Source organism: Sciurus carolinensis, chromosome 1 (genome assembly GCF_902686445.1).
Source record: "Sciurus carolinensis chromosome 1, mSciCar1.2, whole genome shotgun sequence".
In the NCBI taxonomy this organism is placed as follows: Eukaryota; Metazoa; Chordata; class Mammalia; order Rodentia; family Sciuridae; genus Sciurus; species Sciurus carolinensis.
In genome coordinates, this window is record NC_062213.1 from 18,757,410 (window position 1) to 18,765,709 (window position 8,300).

Sequence of the window (8,300 nt, forward strand, 5' to 3'; positions counted from 1 at the left end):
TATATGTATATATAAAATCACTCAGTACTTCTAAATATGCAGTGATGTTTATTAGCCACAAATATCAATGCCCATAAAACTTCACAAAAAATCACACACTCTCTGAAGCATGTTATTAGAACTTTCTAGACTCCAGAGGTACCATGTTTTTCAAATCTTGCTCAAGCACTACCTCCTTCAGAAAGTCTGCTTTGGTTTACCTAAGATTTAATATTTTAGGGGAAAAAAAGAACCTTAGTCTTACTCAGAATTTTGTATTTTCATAGCAATTACTAAATACCTTTTTGTTTAATCATAGGCCGTGATGGATTATTATAATTGTTGAAAAATTTATCCCCCACTAGTCTGTAACTCCTTAAAAGAAGGTTCTTAATTCTCCTTTTTTCTATTCCTGATAAAGAACAGTTTTTGAATTTGTGTGGGCCTATGTTGCCTCAGGAGTTGGGTCCTAGGCCTGATTATCCCCTAGTTGTTCCAATTATCTGGAAATTTCAAATCCATAGAAGAGTCTCACCTTTTCTCTTAGATTTTCAAAGAAACCCTGTGCATGAGGAGGTTAGAGGTCCTGACATTATTTCTAAGCAGCTCACACAGTCTCTTTCCAGCCCATTCATTTTGTGAACAGTGTTTTTGATGTGGTCAGACATTGCCCTTGCTCACGTGTGGTCTACACTCTGATGTGGTTTTCACTGTTGCAATGACACCTTTCCTATTTGATCCTCCAGAGACCATAGTTGTTCTTTGAGACAGCCCTTTAAGAGCCTCCCTTAGGGTTAATCTTTTTCATTAAGTTTTGCATGTTAGGCTACAAGGGATGCACTCACACATTTAATTATTCTTACTAGGCGATTTCTAAAGAAGAACTCCCACCCTTACTAGAATAATAAGGCAGAGAATAAATTAATAAAGTATATTAAGTCAAACACACAAAAACTTATGAATAAGAAGTAATGGAACCATTTTATGGACAAATAAAGGTCAGAGAGAGATCATCTAAATCTTTATGGTCTACCTTACGAACTGATAGATCTAGGATTCATTGCAAGAACTAGTTTGGTCATAAATTCTCCCCTTTGTACTACATTTCTTTCTCTCAAAATAAACTTACTTGGACTTTTCTAAACCTTGGTCTGCTTTTTTCTTATCTACCCTGAAAAAGCCAGTTGCATATTTAATCGATAATATTTGGAAAACATTACTTCCCTTTTTTGTACTTGTTCTTTTAAGTTAATAATGACAACTCAGTTATAAGTTAATCAAAATTGGTAGAGTGTTTTCTGTTTGCCAGACACTGGGTATATAGTGGTGAACAAAATAGGCATGATCGTTGTTCTCATAAGACATAGAGTCTAGAGACAAAGTGTATCAGTTTTCAGTTATCACAATAATGCTGTGTAACAAACAACACCAAGATTGTCTGACTTAAAACTGGCTTAAGACATTGTTTACTCTGAATGGCTGAGAAAGTGATTCTCTTTCACATGCACACCCCTCAAGGAAGCCAGCTGAGGTATATTTTCATGAATATCACAATGTTTATATAAGGAAGTGGAAATGTGCACATGCTTTTTAAATCTTTTGTGTTTAATTTTTGGCCCATTGTCCAAAGCAAGTTTCATAGCAAAGACTGAAGTCAGTGAAGGAGTGGAATATGAAGTAACAGATGAAGATGATAAACATAGGAAGGACATTAACTGGGAATAAGGATGCAATCAATTTACCACAGGAAAGGTATAATCTTTTGCATAGTACATGCAGCATGGTTTATTTATTTTCACTACCCTTACCCAAACAGAATATACTGGGTTGATAAAATGTCCCTATAATCATAGAAATCCAACCACATTATTGTGGATATTTCAATATCTATGGGACATTTATGTTTGGAAACATGAGTAAACATCATTGTACTCACTGAGTAAACATTGAATGGCAATGATAATTTATTGAAGATAACTTACTGGACATTCTCATCAAGCATGTCTATTCAATGTTCACAGAGTTGTTATTTGAAATGGAATGTAGATAAACTGAAGAAAAATATTATAGCTATGGTGTTTTCTAAGTTGCATTTCCTTTTTAAATGTGGCTTAGAAAGTGCTTTTGGCATTCAGTGACCTCACATCTAATTAGAATCTCACATCAATTTGTGGTTGTATTATGATCAAAATAAGATTGTGATCATCATAGTCATTAATACTGGCCCACTCTTTGACCTGATTGTTTAGGACATTTATTACTTGAGAAATAATCTAGTAATAACTAATGCTGACTAGAGTCTCTGTCCCAGTTAAATGACAACTGGAAGAACTCATTGTTACAGATTTGGCTGTTAAATATTATGAAAATTTGATATACACAGTAGTTGCTTTGCTAATTTAATAATTGACTGTATTTGTTTCTTAGGGTTACTGTAAAGAAGTATGATAGCTGAGGGCTCTTAACAACAGAAATTTATTGTTCCATAGTGCTGGAAGCTAACATCTTAGGTCAAGGTATTAGGAAGATTGGTTCCTCCTGAGAGTTGAGAGGAAGAATTTGCTACCTGGTACTCACCTGGTTTCTGGTGTCTTGCTGGGAATCTTTGGTTTTCCTTGACGTTTAGAAGCAATACTCAAACCTTTGCATTCATTTCTTGTAACATTTTCCCTTTATCTGTATCCAAACATCTCCTTTATGTAAGGACCCTGATCCTATCAGATTATTCACTAAGCAAATGATCTCATTTGAACAGATTCTATCGGCAATAGCCCAATTTCCAAATAAGACTGCTTTCTAAGGTACTTGGAGTTAAGATTGCAATGTACAAATTTCATGCAGGTCAAAATTCAACCCATAATACACACATCAAAAATTCAAGCTAAAATTGGAGGCTTAATATTATTTCAGAAAAAGTTCTCTTGACACTAAAGGCTAATTATGATTAAGAGATATACACGTTATCAAATGACAATTGCTCAAGCTAAGGTTGCTAGTCATCAGTCATTAATGGGTGCTAATCTATACAAAACATCACCCTAAAATGTACCCCAGGTTAGAAAGATGTTCTATGGGTAATACTCCTAAGCTGCATTGATGTTACAAGCCTCAAATCAATGGCAAGTTTCTTTCTGCATTTTAGAAAGTGCCTCCCTGATAGTTGTCTTTGCATCTTCTTCATTTGTCTTGTGCTCTTTCACTTGACCTCTAGATTTTGGGTCCTCTTGGAATATGAAATGTTTAGAAAAGAATGACACTGGAGGTTCAGCAATGGAGAGGAGAATCAGAAATAATGGTATGCCTTCTCTAGATGGGAATATTCAGATTCTAAAAGGTTGTCCAGGAGGAATAGTGAGCCAAAAGTAGAACTTGGAAATATAGACTGAGGAGTAGATTTATGTGCAGAATTATACTTGGACACAGAATAGAAATCCACCTTAAGTCACTCATTTATGGTATCCTGGTTCTTCTTACTCCCTGACCCCTGGTGCTCTAAAGAAGTTTCTATAGTTTGATGGAAGAGAAAAAGCAAACCTTGAGTTCACATGAGGACTTAGAAGGAGATACATTTATTTTTTTTCTTTCATAACAGCATCACCAACAGAGGGTGGTTAGGCCTGGCCTGTCTTAGACTAAACAGAAATTGTGCAGCATTAGTTGGCAGATGAATGACATGTTTTGTGTCTAGGAGAACAGGAGGAAAAAGTTCCTTTTGGAAAAAAAATTTGATTGGTGGGTAGGAATGGATATGGAACATAAACCCTTCTTGACTGAGAAAGTAACAACTAATAAAGAATGATTAGCACCTGAGATCTCTAAAAATACATAACTTAAAACTATAGACAAACTCTATATCCCTGTAGGATCTGATCTAAATAACTTCATGTTTGACTATAATTTTCATACTCCTTTGTTTGCTTTTATTCTAAATGTTTTTCTATATAAATCGTGTTTACATCTTATGCACTCCTGTAAGATACTAGCCTGGTTGGCTTCATGGAATTACTAAGGCTCAGACAATTTACACAACTTTCTCTAATGAAAAAAAGAAGGTTTATTTCTTCCAATCAGCCAGTACAAGTTCTTCAAGGGAGACATCTATTTTGGGTCAGGATATGATTTGGTAAAATTCTTTGGAGCATTTACTGAGTCTCCAGGACATGAACATGTGTAGAATTCTATACAGACTGTGGATGAATATTTTCAAGTTAAGGATGCTGGAGGGATAAAATGTAAGATCTAAAAGCATGAAGAAAGACTTAGCTTTAGCTCCATCTCTGTGTTCCCCTCCCTCATCTGTTTTAAAACATTTAAATTTTTGAAATACTTGAGATTAAATATTTTATTTTGTATTAAGGGTACTGGGCTTTGCCTTTTACATCATAATTTTGAATTGTAAGGTATATGACTTGTGTGAAAATAAACTGGTAGCCAAGAGTTTTTAATTCATTGACTAATAAAAGAACAAGATGTTATAGACTAGTTTTATGTAAAACTGGCTTCTTCCTATGGGTAGGGGGAATAATTATACCTCCACTGGCCAAAATGCATTTGTGCTTTAATGGACAGGAACAGGTATTACTATCATTTTTATACCACTTAGACAGTTTTTTTTTTTTTTATATAGAGTTGTAAAGTAACTCCAAGACAAGAGGGCACAGGCAATCCAGAAAAGCAGACTAGACGGGATGTCCAGGAATCATTTTGCCCATTTCAAAGTATTTCACCATTTTTTTCCAAAAAAGTTCAGATTAGTTTGAGCTGCAGTAAAGCCACAAGTTTGATACAGGGATGCTGAGTCAGAGAGAAACCCAAGGAAGTAAGCAGCAGAGAATCAGTACATGTCTTGGGGAGGGCTTTGGGCTTTGGCAGGAGGTCGGGATTGGGAGGCCAAATGCAACTCAATTGACATATGGTTTGCATTTATGGTTCTTTGATAAGTAGGAAATTGGGATAGAAACCCCAATTTCTCTCCCTCCAAATCTGCTGCAATTTTCACATCACTATTCTATAGCAAAACATTCTAAATAAGAGCTTTCTTTGTAGTGAGTTTAAATGATTGCTGAATCATACCAAAGTGAATATTTTCTGGTTAGAAAGCAACACAAGACGAAAGGCTATGATGGTTTTCATGCATCCATATAAGTAGACAAATGTGAGTTCAGTTCTGTCTGTTCCATAAAAACATATGCTTAAATCTTAATCCCCAGGACCTGTGAATGTGACCCATTTCCAAATATAATCAAGTTAAAATGAGGTCAGATTGGATTAGGATGGTCCCTCATCCAGCAGTATAGTAACTGAGGTCTCATAAGAAAAAGGTGGAGGTTTGGACACAGAGAGGGAGAGATGGACATAGAAACTCACAGAGGGAAGAAGGTCATGTTAAGACATAGACAGAAAATGAATTGATGCCACTGCAAGCTAAGAAGTTAAAAGATTTCCAGAGTCCATTCCTCATTTTGTGAGTGCAAAGAAAACTGCTTCTCTAGAACATCCAGAGAAAAGTTGACCCAACAACACTGGGGCTTCAGAGTTCTGTTTCCCAGAACCTGAAAGAAGAAATTTCTGCTGTTTTATGTTATCTCGTTTGTGACATTTTGTTACATGAGCACTGAGAATCCAATACAGTAAACAAAATAAAACAACAGAACTACAACCAAGTGGTATCTTTTCCACCACCAAAAAAAAGTGATTTATAGAAACTTAGAAAGATACCTATAATACAGAAGGATAAACCAGTTTAAAGTAGGTGGTAATGACACACAAGACAACAAAACAAAACCAGAGAACTATGGATCTATATAACAATAGGATATTATCATTTTTCCTTTTTTCTGAGAAACCCAAACTAGAAACTGCAGGAGAGTCTCTGACTACCACAGTAACAGAGAGTTATATGAATGTCCTGAAAAACTGAGACTCTACTTATTAGTTCATTTTCTGTGTCTATAAAAGAATACTGGAGACTGGGTACTTTATATGGAAAAGAAACTTATTTTGGCTGGCAGTTCTAGAGGCTGGTAAGTCCAAGAACCTGGTGCTGACATCTGCTCAGTTTTGGTGATTAGAATGTAAATATAGGCCTACTTGAAAATATCTTGCAGAATTTGTATGTCCATGGTTTGGGGATGTAGATTATGTCATTGACTTTTGGGCTGACTGTCAGCAGAAATTTGTGTTCTTCAGTGTCCATGTTCCCAGTGGGAGCACCATGAGGGAGGTACCATATTGGTTCAGCTTATCCTTGAATTTCCTAGGACTTAGAGTAGTTCCTGGTTTTATAAATATTTCACCATTAATTATTGAACTTATAATAGAAAGAAAGTAAATAACTAATAATAGAAAGAATGTAAATAATCTTTCAGTTAGTGACTGGCAAAGCAGGATAATTATATTGTGGTATTTTAATTCACCAGTATGATTGGTTTATGGTTTTGGTTATTTGGCTGGTAGTTAATAGGTTCAGGTTCTTTTATCAGAGAGATCCCTTTTCTAATTTCTGTGTTAACCTTAGTATAGTTTTAAGTTAATTTTCCTTTTATTGATGATGCATTTGTGTGATAGCTGCAGCTGTAAATCTGTAGTAAATAAATATTTTAATTGTGAAATAACTTTAGATTCCAACAAAATTACAAAGGTATTACATAGGTCCCATTTACCTTACACCCAGTTTCCTCTAAGGTTAACATCTTACACAACCGTGGCACATTTGTCTAAACTGGGGAATTAACTGACAATGATACACTATTAAGTAAACTATAGACTATTTGGGTTTTACTGGTTTCATTGATGCCTTTCTTCTGTTCCAAGACTCAATCCAGAATGTAGCATTGCATTAATTAATGTTTTTAAATTCACCATAGTATATAAAATGTAGATGACATTACATATCATATTCCATGAAGGTGCATATTGGGAGTTGAGCTGTGTACCTCTCTGGGATGCTGGGCTGCAGTTGGGCTCCACACTGGTGAAACTGCCAGACCAGATGACCATTCGGTCCCTTCAGATTTGAATACACTTGGTTCATTGCTTCTTCTTAGTTCACTCAGTGGTGTGATGCCCACACATGGTAGGTTTCTGATGACCTGTTTGAAAATTGGGCAGCCTAAGACAAGAATAGGGGATGGTCAATCAGGTTTTGTCTGTCTTAGCCTACAGGAATCTGGGAAACAAAATTGTTTCTCTAGGAAAAAAAAAAAGTTAAGGACAAATCAAGGCTGATAGTTTGGGCTGGAGCTGAGCAGCACCTTGTGCTTTAGAAGGACACACACTCTCCCTTGATCATCACTGGAAGCCCAACTCCCAAGGGTCTTATAATTCATTATACACTTGACCCTTGAACAATGTGGAAGTTAAGACTATTAACTACTAGTAGGCTGCTGTTCACTGGAAGCCTCATCAATAACCCAGTAACACAGAGGAGCTGTGTGTATAGGTGTGTGCATGCATGCATATGTACCTATACACACCCTTATACCTATGATATGTTTTATGTATTATATAAAGTGAAAAATGCATGAGAACCTTGGGAGGTCAGTTTTTACTTTAATAGGCATTATACTGAAGGATGAACTGCTCGGTCAATGCTGAGCATTACACAGCATTTTCAGTCAACACTGATCATACTTGAGCTCCTGCAAAAGCAACGGGAGGTGGCTAGGAAATTCTTATGGTAGTACAGTATATACTACAGTTGTTATGATGCTGCTATGTTGCAATACTGCATCTTTATGTTCACTTACCTTTCTCTTGTCTAGAAATGGTGCCATCGTAGTCTGTGTTTGCATGCAGAAATTTTGAATTTTAATTTTGTAATAGTTTTGTGTACACTTAATGGCACTAAATAATAAATTATGCTATTATCTACATATGTTTTATACATTTATGACCTATCTTTTTCATAATTTTCATATATTTCTAGGTGGTGCAATTCTTCAGTGAATGTTTTCAGAGGGTTGGAATCTCAAAAAAGAAATCTGCATATTTGGATCCACATAGTTCAAACCCCTGTTGTTCAAGGGTGAAGTGTGGTATTTAACTGATAGGCTTCTTATAGTTCACTTCACACTCTGACTCTAGGTCTGCATTAATACTCTGTGTTCTTCATAACAATCACAAGAACTTTTGCAGTTCATTTTACACAGAAAAGGCACAGTTGACAATTTTAATATAGAATCCAATCTCAAAGTGGAAAGATAAGACGATATAATTCTAAAGGTCACTTGAGTGTGGTTCATTGCCTCCCTGCAAAGACCGTTCTTAACTGATAGATGCTAAAGGTGTATTTGCTCATTTAAGCTCAGTGTTTGTAGAAT